Raw genomic sequence first — 15469 nt, forward strand, 5'->3', positions numbered from 1 at the left:
TGCAAGGGTCGGGTGAACCTGCAAGTTAATTAGTGTTATGCAGGCTCACATTGCGACCCGCCCAGAAAACGGCGGCAGAAGTTCAGTTCTTTACCTCTCCTGCTGTTTAGTGTCATCAGTGATGTCACTGACCATGTCATGAATGATGTAATATGTGACATCATCAGCAGTGGATTGCGGGTGCGCGAAAAGTAGTTTGTACAACTAACTATATAGGAGCAATTTCAATGGTTTTGTATGAGTGAAATGTCCAGCTAACTATAACATACCTAAAACTTATAGTTTTTTGAGTGAATTTTAAAGGTTTTTTAAATGCTAATTCCTAACTATATAAGGCCTGAAACCTATGGTTTTTTCAGTGAATTTCAAAGGTTTTTTAAATGCTAATTCCTAACTATATAAGGCCTAAAACCTATGTTTTTTTCAGTGAATTTGCAAGTTTTTTTAAATGCTAATTCCTCACTATATAAGGCCTGAAAGCTATGTCTTTTTTCAGTGAATTTAAAAGTTTTTTTTAATGCTAATTCCTAACTATATAAGACCTGAAAGCCCACCAGGAATCTCCAGTATGCGCCAGGGGACGGCATTGCAGAGAGGTGTAATGAAGCCATGCCCCTTTTTACACCTCTCTGCAACGCAGCCCCCGTGCATGTTTGAAGAGGGGGAACTAATTCCCCTTGCATACTGGGGGCCCCTGGGGGCCAACTAGCCCACCTTCAACCTCCAGTATGTGCCAGGGGGCTGCATTGCAGAGGTGTAATGAGGCTATGCCCCTTGTTACACCTCTCTGCAACGCAGCCCCCTGGCACGTTTGCAGAGGGGGAACTAATTCCCCTTGCATACTGGGGGTCCCTGGGGGCCAACTAGCCCACCAGGAGCCTCCAGTATGCGCCAGGGGGCTGCATTGCAGAGAGGTGTAATGAGGCCACACCCTTTTTTACACCTCTCTGCAATGCAGCCCCCGTGCATGTTTGAAGAGGGGGAACTAATTCCCCTTGCATACTGGGGGTCCCTGGGGGCCAACTAGCCCACCTGGAACCTCCAGTATGCGCCAGGGGCCTACATTGCACAGAGGTGTAATGAGGCTATGCCTCTTTTTACACCTCTCTGCAACGCAGGCCACTGGCGCTTTTGCAGAGGGGGGACTAATTCCCCTCGCATACTGGGGGTCCCTGGGTCATATCTGCCCAAACGCCAAAATTCCGAACAATTGAAAATGACTTTTCTTGAGAAACATTTGGATTTGGATTATCATGTCCTATACTATGGAATTTTTGAAAGACTGACTTTGAGGATGCTATAAATTACTCAAGTCTGCCCGAATTGTGTGGGTAAAATTGATACCTAGTCACTTTGAATAAGAATGTACTTACGTCTCGTCTAACATTTGGAAGAAATATCTAGTTATATGACAACAGGATACCGACATAACTTGAAGGAAATAAGAACGCCCTGAAGAAGTTCTGTTGTACAGAATGAAACGCGTCAGCTGGCTGTGGTACAACTTAAGGAAAATAAAAGCATTTGAATATACACCAAGATTCAGCGCTTCAGTAAGGACTCTAAGTGATCTGATTTGATTGGACTTATTGTGCAAGTGGTGCTGTGCCAAACTTTGGAATATTCTCCACTACTCTCTGCTACTTACTCTCTACTACTCCACTACTCTCTAATACTCACTCTCTACTACTCATTCTCTACTACTCTACTACTCTCTACTACTCTCTCTCTACTACTCGCTCCCTACTTCTCACTATCTACTACTCTCTACTACTCACTCTCTACTACTCTCTACTCTCTACTACTCACTCTCTACTACTCTCTCTATACTACGCACTCTTTACTACTCACTTTCTACTACTCTCTACTACTCACTCTCTACTTCTCACTCTCTACTACTCTCTACTACTCACTCTCTACTACTCTCTCTTTACTATTCTCTACTACTCACTCTCTACTACTCACTCTCTACTACTCTCTACTACTCACTCTCTACTACTCTCTCTCTACTACTCTCTACTACTCACTCTACTACTCACTCTCTACTACTCTCTACTATTCTCTCTCTCTGCTACTCACTCTCTACTACTCACTCTTTACTACTCTCTACTACTCACTCTCTACTGCTCTCTACTACTCACTCTCTACTACTCACTCTCTACTACTCTCTACTACTCACTCTACTATTCACTCTACTACTCTCTACTACTCACTCTCTGCTACTCTCTCTACTGCTCTCTATTACTCTCTACTACTCACTCTCTACTCTATTACTCACTCTCTTCTCTCTACCTCTCTACCTCTCTCTACTTCTCTCTCTACTAGTCTCTACCTCTCTACCTCTACCTCTCTACCTCTACACCTCTACCTCTCTACCTTTCTCTACACGCACACATATACACATATATATATGCATATATATGCATATGCATTTATGGATGTGTATGTATATATATATATATATACATATATATATATATATGCATACATATAGAAACATATATAATCTGCATATCTATATAAATACAAATATAATTGCATGCATACATATACATATATGCATACATATGCAAGTTATTTACATGAAAGTTTTAAAAACACTAATAAAAGCAAAGCTAAAAAGCCATCTCATTACAAACAGAATGGCTTTAACTTAAACGAGGGCGAGATCTATTGCATTTTCAATGCTTGTTTACTTTGGTTCCATCAAGAAGGCATTCAGACGTGTCACACATTTGCCATAAATTCTGAATGTTAGCACTCTAGTTGCTCATTAGATCACTGTAGTAAAGCTACTGCTCACCAGGGAAGTCTGCTGCTAATCATACTTTTTATGGCAAAATGAACCCCCCTCATTTTGTTCCTTTTTAAATTAAATGTTTTCAGACTTACCACTTCATTCCAATCAAGATGGCTTCTGGTGTGCCATACTTTTGTCATAAGTAAGACTGTTAGCGCTCTAGTTGTTCTTTAGAACACTCTGGGACATTCTGTCATTGGGCTATACTTGGGCTACATCTGGGTGATGTTTGGGCTACATTTGGGCTCTTTTGTCTCTGGTGGCCATCTTGGGAGACTGCATGTCAGAATTTTTTAATGAAATAGAAGAAGATTTGGGAAGTCACTCAAAATGTGCCCTAATTTTTCTTTCTGCAGCACTAATCATACTTTCTATGGCAAAATAAACCCCCTCATTTTGTTCCTTTTTAAATTAAATGTTTTAAGAGTTACCACTTTATTCCAAACAAGATGGCTTCAGGTGTGCCATACCTTTGTAATAAGTAGGACTGTTAGCGCTCTAGTTGTTCTTTAGAACACTTTAGGAGGCTGCAGTAGAACACAAAGGAATCAACTGACAGTCTCTGTCCTTGTTGGATGTACAGGTTTTACTGAGAATGTCAGACTTCATTCTCACACGACTGAGAAAGATAATGTGAATTTACAGAAAATATGCTTTCAGTTTAGCTTATAGACCCCCCTTCCAAACCACTGTGGGAAAAGCTTGAGATAATAGTTTTCTTTCAAACATGATTCATGATATCCCAGCAGAAGGCTTTTTCACATGGTAAAATCACCTTAGAACACACCACAATTCCTAAAATGAGTATGGTACCATCAACAAATGATTTATAATGTAACTAAAGTCCTAAAACCCTCTATTAACTACAATGCTTTTTAATGAGGTGCTATCATGTATATTGGTCCCAAGATGGCTGCCAACACTTCTTGGATGAAGTGCTGACAGCCAATCAGATCTCACGATGAGATGTGTGGTTAGGCTCCGCCCAGATATATATGTGTTTTTGAAGTTACTTTTCATAAAAACCACTGGAGCAATTTTCACCAAATATAGCAAAGGCACTTCTGCGTACCAGTCCCTACAATTTTGCCAAGTTTGGTGTAATTCCGTTCAGCGGTTCGGGCTGTAGCCTTGCCAGAACGTCCTATGGAAATTAACATGGGGAAAACATGTTATGGGACCCCCCTTTTTTCTCAGCCCCCACGTCACGAATCCCCCTGAAACTTTCAGGGAAGGAGTGCAGCGGAGCTGGCCAATAATTTGTAAAATGACACGCAAATTCCTCAACCGGCGCCAAAGTTATTCCCAATAGAATGTTGGGGATTTCCTATGGTAGCTAGGTCCTAACTATATATACCTACTGGCTATTGCCAGTAGGTTTTATATATATATATATATATATATATATATATATATATATATATATATATATATATATATATATATATCCACACACAGTCCTCCGAGCCAGGAGCCCCCAACCCTTCAGGGCGGCCTCTTTTAAAATGGGCACGGAGAAGCCCATCAATCACAAGAAAAGAACACAGAGGCCCAGTTCCGGATTCGTGGCAGTTTAATTTGAAAGACCAGCAGCACAAATTAATCCATTTTCCCTACGCGTTTCGGCGCTCCTGCGCCTTGGTCACGAGTGGAGATATGCAAAGTGCTTACGTGCATGCTTTTAAAACAACATTTGGTCACGTGGCTGATTGATACTACAACTCCCATAGTGCAATAAAAAGTCATAATGTACTCGGAAGTCCGTATTTCAAACATAGTGCTTACTTACAATGTCTTTACTGCACTGGCATTTGATTTTAAGTCCAAATGGAAGATCAGCACGTGAAAGCTCCTCTAGGCTTAATGCTGGCGTAGTGCATACAATTTTACGAGTGTCCTCCAAACCTGCCTCTTCTCCGGACCGATCAGCACAGGATGTTATCCTTGCTAAATCCCTTCCATGCGCACACACATTCGCTTATATATATATATATATATATATATATATATATATATATATTCACTGAAAAAACCATAGGTTTTACACACGTTATAGTTAGGAAGTAGCATTTACAAAACCTATGAAATTCACTGAAAAAACCATAGGTTTGACACCAGTTATAGTTAGCTGGAAATTTTACTGATATAAAACCAATGAAATTCCACGTTATAGTTAGTTGGACTCACTATAACTTGCGCGTGTAATGGACTGCTGATGACGTCACATTTTACATCACTCATGACATCACTGATGACACCATCCAGTGAATGTGTGTCTTTCTGAAAAATAAATATGTGTTACATATGTATATATTATTGAATATCTTAGTGAATACATATATTACTGAGTAATGCTTAAATATTTAAATATATGTATTAGTGTTTCACTTTGTGTATAAGTGGCTGCATGGGTTGATGAGTAAATACATGTGTATGTATATAGGTTATTAGATGTTTTTCTTAGTATCAGTATGAGTGTTTGCATGCTTTGGTGGGAGTATTACTTAGTACATACATGCAAGAATGACTGAGTCTCTGTTTGTATGTGTTTTGAAGACAGCATATGTGCAGGACTGTATGGGTGGATTAGTGTGCATATGTCTGTGTTAGTGAGTGAATGACTGTCTTATTAGTGTCTTTATCAGTAACTACATATGTTTTAATGTAGTATATGTGAATATTGATGTATATAAGTGACTATATGTGAGAGTGAGGTATTGTAAGAGTTCCTGTTTAAATTAGTATGTGTTTCTATAAGTGATTTTTAAGAGAGTAAGTATGTGTAAGTTTCGTTAGAAGTAAAGTGGTAGTGTGTGTATAGCTGTTTATGCAAATAAATGGATGTTCAATAGTTTATTTGCATGTGTGAGTATGTGTGTGAATAACTTTTGGATGACTGTCGGTGTGTAACAGGATGTGTAGGTGTATCACTACATATGATTAGTGAATATATGTATGAGTGACTATATAGAACTGTTGGTGAATTAGTGCATGTGTATATAGATGGTGGAATTATTGAATTGGTTGTTGTAACTGGTATGAGTATCTCCATTTTTTTTAACATTTTAGTTTCTATTTTTGAATATGCGTTTCAAGGGTTAGATTACAGTGAAAGGAGGTCTGTCACTGTGTCACAAGGATGGTGTTATCAGTGATGTCATGAGTGATGTAATATGTGACGTCATCAGCAGTGCATTACACGCGCAAGTTATAGTGAGTCCAACTAACTATAACGTGGAATTTCATTGGTTTTATATCAGTAAAATTTCCAGCTAACTATAACTGGTGTTAAACCTATGGTTTTTTCAGTGAATTTCATAGGTTTTGTAAATGCTACTTCCTAACTATAACGTGTGTAAAACCTATGGTTTTTTCAGTGAATTTCATTGGTTTTTAAAATGCTAATTCAAAAATATCTCGTGTATACAACCTATACTTTTGTCCATAAAGTTCTGGCAATATTTTTTTCGGAAACAAGCCGTTTTCTTCACTGTTCAAGTTGCATAGAGACTCCTTGTAAAGCGATACAGAATTAGAAAGTCTGTACCTTGCCTTTTTTTCAACGCATTAAAATTTGTCTGTAAATAAAAATAGCCTTTCTAAACTTTCGTGCGCGACCCGGTGTGCGCACTCTCGGCAACAGTTCTCAATAAAATGGATAGCGCATTTCCAGGCTTTCGTGCGCGACCGTGTGCGCACACCCACCTATATATTTCGTGAAAACTTTGCAATCTGAACTTATTGAATTTCTTCATAGACCCATCAAAGAACTTATAATACATCAAACAGACTAAACCTAGGCTTCTTTTTTAATATTATGAACATTTTCATTAAATGGAGCTGAATGTCTTTTTAAACTTTCGTGTGTGACCGAATGTACACACCTTGGTATTTTAAAAAAATATATTAAAGGTTTTATACTTTAACAATTGTATGCTTGAATCGAGCTCAAAAGATATATTAAATCCGAATATGTTTGAATTTACTTCTTTTCACGTTTTGAAACTTCGCTGAATTAGACCGCTACTTCCAAATGACGTACGTGACTAGATACTATCACCGCGTACACGTCCTGAGACGCGCATGTGAAGTCATGTGACTTGAAAACAACACTTCCAATTGGTTCTTAGTAGTTTCTATTCTGCAATTTACACAGAGGACTCCACCCACTTCCCTCACTATCTTTTGTACTCTCAAAAGAGAACAACGTTCAACACCCTTCGGAAGACTTTGCTGAAATGGCTGCCGCCCCGCATTCATCTTCCGAATCTGAAGGAAATGAGCGACTACCTTTAAAAAGAAAAAAGGAATCTTTTATTTGGAAATTTTTTACTTATCCTGAAGAATTAAAGAAAGTAAATGCGCCAAAAGTTACCTGCACGATATGCAATTCGGTTCTCTCAAGAGGAAATCCAAGAAAAAAATATTCCTTTTCCATACATACCATGATGCGGCATGTCAAACAAGTGCACCCTGTGGAATTTGCAAAGGCATCGACAAGAGCCCTGGCCACGCTATTACCATCAGAGGTGACCAGCACATCTTCTGGTGGACGACCTGTATCTCCATCGAGTGCTGTGATGGACTTGAGACCATATCTTGCAAAGGTGCACATGAAATGCAACGAGTGTGGAGAAATTCTTCTGTACGGAGAGCAGAGCCTCATTCTTACTAAACTAAAAATTGAGAGTCATAAATGCCCCGAGAAAAGATAAATTTCTTCATTTCATTTAAAAAACAACATAACAGTTGTTTTAAAAAAAAAAAAAATAAATATTTTCAGAACTAACTCATTGTACCAAAAACAGCTCCAGGAGCATATTATAAAGGGCGTTTATCTCCCCGTTTTTGGCTTTCGATCGTGCGCGACCGTGTGCGCGCACCCGCCGATATATTTCGGGAAAACTTCGCGATTGTAACTTATTACATTTCTTCATAGACCCATCATAGAACTTATACTACTCAGAAGATATATTCAATCCGGATGTGTTTAGATTTACTCCTTTTCACGTTTTGAAACTTCCCTGAATTAGACCGCTACTTCCAACCAGATACTATCACCGCGTACACGTCCTGAGACGCGCATGTGAAGTCATGTGACTTGAAAACAACACTTCCAATTGGTTCCTAGTAGTTTCTATGCTGCGTCAATACCTACGCCTGCTTCAAACACCTGCACAGTTTTGAAACAGCATGGGCCTGAAAGTCACTGAGTGAAATATCATACATTACAGTCAGCCACTTTCAAGACGCATTCCTTCAGAGGAACACTTACCGTTTATTAGAGGTAGATCGTCCGACTCCACCGGAGGACGCCCCTAATAAAAAAGACATATATATTAAATGCGGACTAGCCGCTGTATCGTACTAGCAAACTTTAACTTAAAAATCGTTAGAGAAAACAAAAGGAATGGAACAAAATCAGTAGGCCACTGATAGGATCTCTTTTTGACCTTGCTAAAATAGAAACATTAGGAACAACCCCTCATGAGAAATATGAAACTAGTGAGAGAAACCGAGCTCGACGCCATCTTGCCCCCTTTTAGGCCCCATCACGAACATAGATAGCCCCACATAGCAAAACGTGATCTTATCGCCTGCCCAACTTCAGATCTGACCCCCCCCCTCTTGCTATCATGTCCTGTCGGAATGTCCGGCTGTAGATTACAATCACATGTTACATTTGGGAGGGGAAACGACATCAGAGCGACAAATATTAGAAATATACCACACGACAGCAAAATAACAGGTTAAAACGTTTTTATTCTTGAACAAAAATATATTAAAACAAGTATGGAGAACCATTACGCGAATAGTTAGGAGGCGACACCACGCGCCAAGGCCTGTCCCCAGGATGAACCAAGGGATCCGTTCCTGGGGCCGTGGCAAAGAGCAGCCGGCCGCCATCGGCCGGAGAAGGCATGGGCCCCGACCCGAGATGTAGTTGTGGTCCCATTCTCTTCCTCTTTCGGCGCCTTGCAGGCCACGAGGGGGGGATGTCTTGCATATGCCTCCGACCCCCCCCCCCTCTCTTCATCGCCTGGTCCGGCCATAACAAATGTCAGCAAGACGCCGTGGGGTGCACTGGGAGGGAGAGGCGGCGCGGACGAGCCTCTCCCGCCTCCCCACGTGGAGGCCCCCCAGCTGCACCCCCAACGCTCCACGCACCCGTCAAAGGACTCGTCCACTCTTGCGGTGCAGCGACGCTCCACGCACCCGTCAAAGGACTCGTCCACTCTTGCGGTGCAGCGACGCTCCATGCACCCGGCAAAGGACTCGTCCACTGTGGCGGTGCAACGATGCTTCGCCCGACAGGCTTGAGTCCATCAGCTCCTGCAACCCAGTGACTGCCGGTGGTTGCAGATCTTTCCTTTCAAAATGCTGCCAACAATATTTTCTGAATGGCGTAGCCATGAGACGTTGGCGCTCTCATGCTGACGCCAGCCTCAGTTTGAATGACCAACAATCCGGGGCGCGGCGCGGAGCGCGTAACGTAAGCATAACTGGTCATATGACTTGTTAATAAAGCTTTTCATTGGTTTAGAAATATTTTTATGAGCATATTTGACTATTTTATTAAAAACACTACACATAACCTGTTTTTCAAGTTATGTTTAATTTTAAATGAAACGGTTTACATTTTCACTTTTTATTTCCAGTACATTTTAAAAATAAATGTTTATAGTTCCATATGCTGAAGCACGTCAGCTTCCCACCCTATGTCATACAATTCTGACAAATCGGCATCCTCATCATGTTATTCATCATCCTCAGGATTTAATTCATCTAAGGGATCCACTTCCACTGATGTTTCAATGACAAGTTCAACGATAAGATCGAGATCAACGGATTGCTTATTATCACTCATGGTTAATGTTGTCGTTATCTTTAAAGAAAGAGAACAACAATGAGATGTTGCAGAGTAAGAGACAAATCTCAGAGACTATAATAGTACATTTTTTTAACAAGAGTAACATTTTGCAGCTATTATTTAGCCATGTCCAGCGATGCTGAGGAGGTGAGTCCTATGTCCAAGTTTTCAGTGAACAGGACTCATCTCTTTTTAACCTTGGATAAGCCTCACCAAAACTGTGTCCCCTGCTCATACTTAAATGTAAAGGGGCAGATTTATGTTAACTGGCGCATCCCCAGAGATGCACCAGTTAATGTGCACCGCTGCTCTGCCACCCATGGTGTGCCGCATTTACAATGTGGAGCACCATTGAGCAAAAACAACACAGATACGTCACGCACCTGTGCCGCAAAAGCAGCACATTGCAGGAATCACGTCGTAAGCAGGACATGTCTACTCCAATGCACAGGAGCAAGCCACACATTGCATGGTGCATCACTCCTTATGCCTGTTTCAAACAGGCGTAAGGATTTGATTCAGGAATGCTATAAAGCTGACTCAGTGAAATCTTCTAAATTTCACTGTGTTAGTTTTACAGGGCTTTCATGCAAATGAATGCCCACCTGCAACAAAACGCCTATATGAAACCTGACGCAGGTTTCATGTGGTGTAGAAAATGAAAATGTATATGTACATAAGTGGCGTTCATTTGTGTTCACCCTCACCACTGTTGGAGTTAAAGCGAAAGTCACGGCACAGTGGCCCCGCCATCTTGCCCCCTTTTAGGCCCCATCACGAACATAGATAGCCCCACATAGCAAAACGTGATCTTATCGCCTGCCCAACTTCAGATCTGACCCCCCCCCTTTTGCTCTCATGTCCTGTCGGAATGTCCGGCTGTAGATTACAATCACATGTTACATTTGGGAGGGGAAACGACATCAGAGCGACAAATATTAGAAATATACCACACGACAGCAAAATAACAGGTTAAAACGTTTTTATTCTTGAACAAAAATATATTAAAACAACTATTTACATGACAAACGGCCCCAGCAACAAACCCACAATGCATTTCGCCGTCTACTTGACGCCGTCCCTGTCCCTCCTTCCCCAAAGTAGCAATGTTGGGCTACTTTTGGGCTGCTTTCTAGTAGGGTTTTTGAGCGTCAGAAAGTCTACAAAAGCCGTCGGCAACGGCCTGGGGTGGAGAACCATTACGTGAATAGTCCGGAGGCGACACCACTCGCCAAGGCCTGTCCCCAGGATGAACCAAGGGATCCGTTCCTGGGGCCGTGGCAAAGAGCGGCCGGCCGCCATCGGCCAGAGAAGGCATGGGCCCTACCGAAATGTAGTTGTCTTCCCATTCTCTTCTTTTTTCAGCGCCTTGCAGGCCACGAGGGGGGAATGTCTTGCATATGCCTCCGACCCCCCCCCCTCTCTTCATCGCCTGGTCCGGCCATAACAAATGTCAGCAAGACGCCGTGGGGTGCACTGGGAGGGAGAGGCGGCGCGGACGAGCCTCTCCCGCCTCCCCAGGTGGAGGCCCCTCAGCTGCACCCCCAACGATCCACGCACCCGGCAAAGGGTTCGTCCACTGTGGCGATATAGGGACGCTCCACGAGCCCAGCAAAGGGTTCGCATACTGTGGCGGTATAGGGACGCTCCACGAGCCCAGCAAAGGACTCGCCCACTGTTGCGGTACAGCGACGCTCCACTCACCCAGCAGGGTCTCGTCCACTGTGGCGGTGCAACGATGCTTCGCCCGACAGGCTTGAGTCCATCTGCTCCTGCAACCCAGTGACTGCCGGTGGTTGCAGATCTCCTAAAAATGGCGGTCGACTTTGCAGGAATGGGCCTGGCGTGAAAAGTTGGCCTGGTTGCCTGTTAACCAGAAAATGGGCCCCTGTCTTTCCTTTCAAAATGCTGCCAACAATATTATATCAGACTCTGCATCGGTACTTACTTATAAATGCAGAAACAACTCAATTAACACAAGGGCTCTTTTCAGAGCCACCTTATATCAAAGCACTCAAACTTCTGATTTATCTCCATTTTCACACTTTTGTAAATAGTTGTGCGCGCCCGAGTGCGCGCACCCCGCAACTTTTTTCGGAAAAAAATATATATATTTTCGCGTTTAAGGTCCTTACTGCACACCCTGAGAAAACCTACACAGCAAAACAATCTCTACCTTCACCCCTTTCCATGTTCCAACGCTTTGAAACGAGAATATATTTACTCGCGCGCACCCCGCAACTTTTTTCGAAAAAAAAAATATATATATTTTCGCGTTTAAGGTCCTTACTGCACACCCTGAGAAAACCTACGCAGCAAAACAATCTCTACCTTCTCCCCTTTCCATGTTCCAACGCTTTGAAATGACAATATATTTACTCGCAGTGACAAAATGGCGGTCAACACTTCTTGATTTCCTTCGAATCGAACGTTAACAGACGTCACGCAGCCCAAAAAAATTCCACGCGCGCGCAGCCGCTTGAGTGCGCGCACCCGTCCGCACTTATAGATATATAATTGACTTTAACTTTAATTTTCTCAACAACTACTGAACGGATTTACACCATTCCACAAAAAGCGTAATAACTTCAGATCTGACCCCCCCCCCTTTTGCTCTCATGTCCTGTCGGAATGTCCGGCTGTAGATTACAATCACATGTTACATTTGGGAGGGGAAACAACATCAGAGCGACAAATATTAGAAATATACCACACGACAGCAAAATAACAGGTTAAAACGTTTTTATTCTTGAACAAAAATATATTAAAACAACTATTTACATGACAAACGGCCGCAGCAACAAACCCACAATGCATTTCGCCGTCTACTTGACGCCGTCCCTGTCCCTCCTTCCCCAAAGTAGCAATGTTGGGCTACTTTTGGGCTGCTTTCTAGTAGGGTTTTTGAGCGTCAGAAAGTCTACAAAAGCCGTCGGCAACGGCCTGGGGTGGAGAACCATTACGTGAATAGTCCGGAGGCGACACCACTCGCCAAGGCCTGTCCCCAGGATGAACCAAGGGATTCGTTCCTGGGGCCGTGGCAAAGAGCGGCCGGCCGCCATCGGCCAGAGAAGGCATGGGCCCTACCCGAGATGTAGTTGTCTTCCCATTCTCTTCTTTTTTCAGCGCCTTGCAGGCCACGAGGGGGGAATGTCTTGCATATGCCTCCGACCCCCCCCCCCCTCTCTTCATCGCCTGGTCCGGCCATAACAAATGTCAGCAAGACGCCGTGGGGTGCACTGGGAGGGAGAGGCGGCGCGGACGAGCCTCTCCCGCCTCCCCAGATGGAGGCCCCTCAGCTGCACCCCCAACGATCCACGCACACGGCAAAGGGTTCGTCCACTGTGGCGATATAGGGACGCTCCACGAGCCCAGCAAAGGGTTCGCATACTGTGGCGTTATAGGGACGCTCCACGAGCCCAGCAAAGGACTCGCCCACTGTTGCGGTACAGCGACGCTCCACTCACCCAGCAGGGTCTCGTCCACTGTGGCGGTGCAACGATGCTTCGCCCGACAGGCTTGAGTCCATCTGCTCCTGCAACCCAGTGACTGCCGGTGGTTGCAGATCTCCTAAAAATGGCGGTCGACTTTGCAGGAATGGGCCTGGCGTGAAAAGTTGGCCTGGTCGCCTGTTAACCAGAAAATGGGCCCCTGTCTTTCCTTTCAAAATGCTGCCAACAATATTATATCAGACTCTGCATCGGTACTTACTTATAAATGCAGAAACAACTCAATTAACACAAGGGCTCTTTTCAGAGCCACCTTATATCAAAGCACTCAAACTTCTGATTTATCTCCATTTTCACACTTTTCTAAATAGTTGTGCGCGCCCGAGTGCGCGCACCCCGCAACTTTTTTCGAAAAAAAAATATATATTTTTTTGCGTTTAACCCCTTCGACGCTCATGACGAGCTCAGCTCGTCATGAGGTACACCTCTCGTACGCTCATGACGAGCTGAGCTCGTCATGAACAATGGGAATCAACAAATCTCAGCACAGGAGGGGAATACCATCAGCATTGATGTGGTTAAGGTCCTTACTGCACACCCTGAGAAAACCTACGCAGCAAAACAATCTCTACCTTCTCCCCTTTCCATGTTCCAACGCTTTGAAACGAGAATATATTTACTCGCGCGCACCCCGCAATTTAAAAAAAAAATACATATATATATATATATTTTTTCGCCTTTAAGGGCCTTACTGCACACCCTGAGAGAACCTACGCAGCAAAACAATCTCTACCTTCTCCCCTTTCCATGTTCTAACGCTTTGAAACGAGAATATATTTACTCGCGCGCACCCCGCAACTTTTTTCGAAAAAAAAATATATATATATTTTCACGTTTAAGGTCCTTACTGCACACCCTGAGAAAACCTACGCAGCAAAACAATCTCTACCTTCTCCCCTTTCCATGTTCCAACGCTTTGAAATGACAATATATTTACTCGCAGTGACAAAATGGCGGTCAACACTTCCTGATTTCCTTCGAATCGAACGTTAACAGACGTCACGCAGCAAAAAAAAATTCCGCGCGCGCACCCGTCCGTGCTTATAGATGTATAATTGACTTTAACTTTAATTTTCTCAACAACTACTGAACGGATTTACACCATTCCACAAAAAGCGTAATCTGCGATCCGGACTCTACAGTTTTGCCAAATTTCTTATAAATCCATTCAGCCGTTCGACCTGTAGCCGTGTCTAAACGTCCTATGGAAAATAACATGGAGAAAACACGTTTTGGGACCCCCCTTTTATCTCAGCCCCCACTTCACCAATCCCCCCCAAATTTCAGGGAAGGAGCGCAGCGGACCGAGCCATCTTCTTTGAGAAATTCGCAAAGATTCATCCACCAGGGCCAAAGTTAATCCAAATAGAATGTTGACGATTTCCTATGGAAACTAGGTCCTAACTATAACTACCTACTGGCGACCGCCAGTAGGTAATATATATATATATATATATTGCGTTGAGTCCGGAACGACAAGGCACAGTGTAGCCACACCACGCCACGTAGTAAAACGGAATTAGAGTAAAGCCACAAACTCCGTGCTCTGTTGTCAGTGAGTTTTATTCGTGATGAAATAACAGCCCACCAGTCGCCATGACGCATTTCACCTCAGCCGAGGCTTGATCACATATATGTATGTATATATATATATATATGTGTGATTTCCATGACTGATTAATTCATGCTGTCTACATTTTTTGGTGTTGTGAGCAAACGAAAATGCAAGCATTGTGCGTAATATTAATTTTTATTGTTATGCCTTACCTGTATCAGTGCCGATTTTCAGCTGTGGACAGAATTTATATGACGCATTTGGGCCGTTAGTGAAACACATATATTATAGTATGTTTTCTATGTTCATACATCAGTCAGGTGAGAAGGGCCTTATTAGTGAAGCATTATAGCTTACCAAATTAGATTGACAAAGGCCTCTTGAAGACTGAAACGCGTCTCTCCTGGTGCTTGGGATTGAGGGCGACTACAACTAAATAAAGCGATGTCGAATCCTGAACCACTTGTGTCCGTGTTTCCTTCCATGGTGTCGCCGTGGGAGGTGGATTGTTTGGTTCATATATATATAACCAGGCACAAGCAGCAGGCATCACAAAACCGTCACCGGGACAAGAAATTGTTTTTTTATGCCAGCAAAGACTGCAAACCCTGAGATCGAGTACGCAGCAAAAACACGCAAGCAGCGAGCAAACTTCAGGAGGCACAAGAGGTTCAGGGCGTACAAGAGGAGGATTTCAAAAGAGAAAGAGAGGCAGGGGGCAGGGAACTGCAGCC

This window comes from Lissotriton helveticus, chromosome 7 (assembly GCF_964261635.1).
Source record: "Lissotriton helveticus chromosome 7, aLisHel1.1, whole genome shotgun sequence".
In the NCBI taxonomy this organism is placed as follows: domain Eukaryota; kingdom Metazoa; phylum Chordata; class Amphibia; order Caudata; family Salamandridae; genus Lissotriton; species Lissotriton helveticus.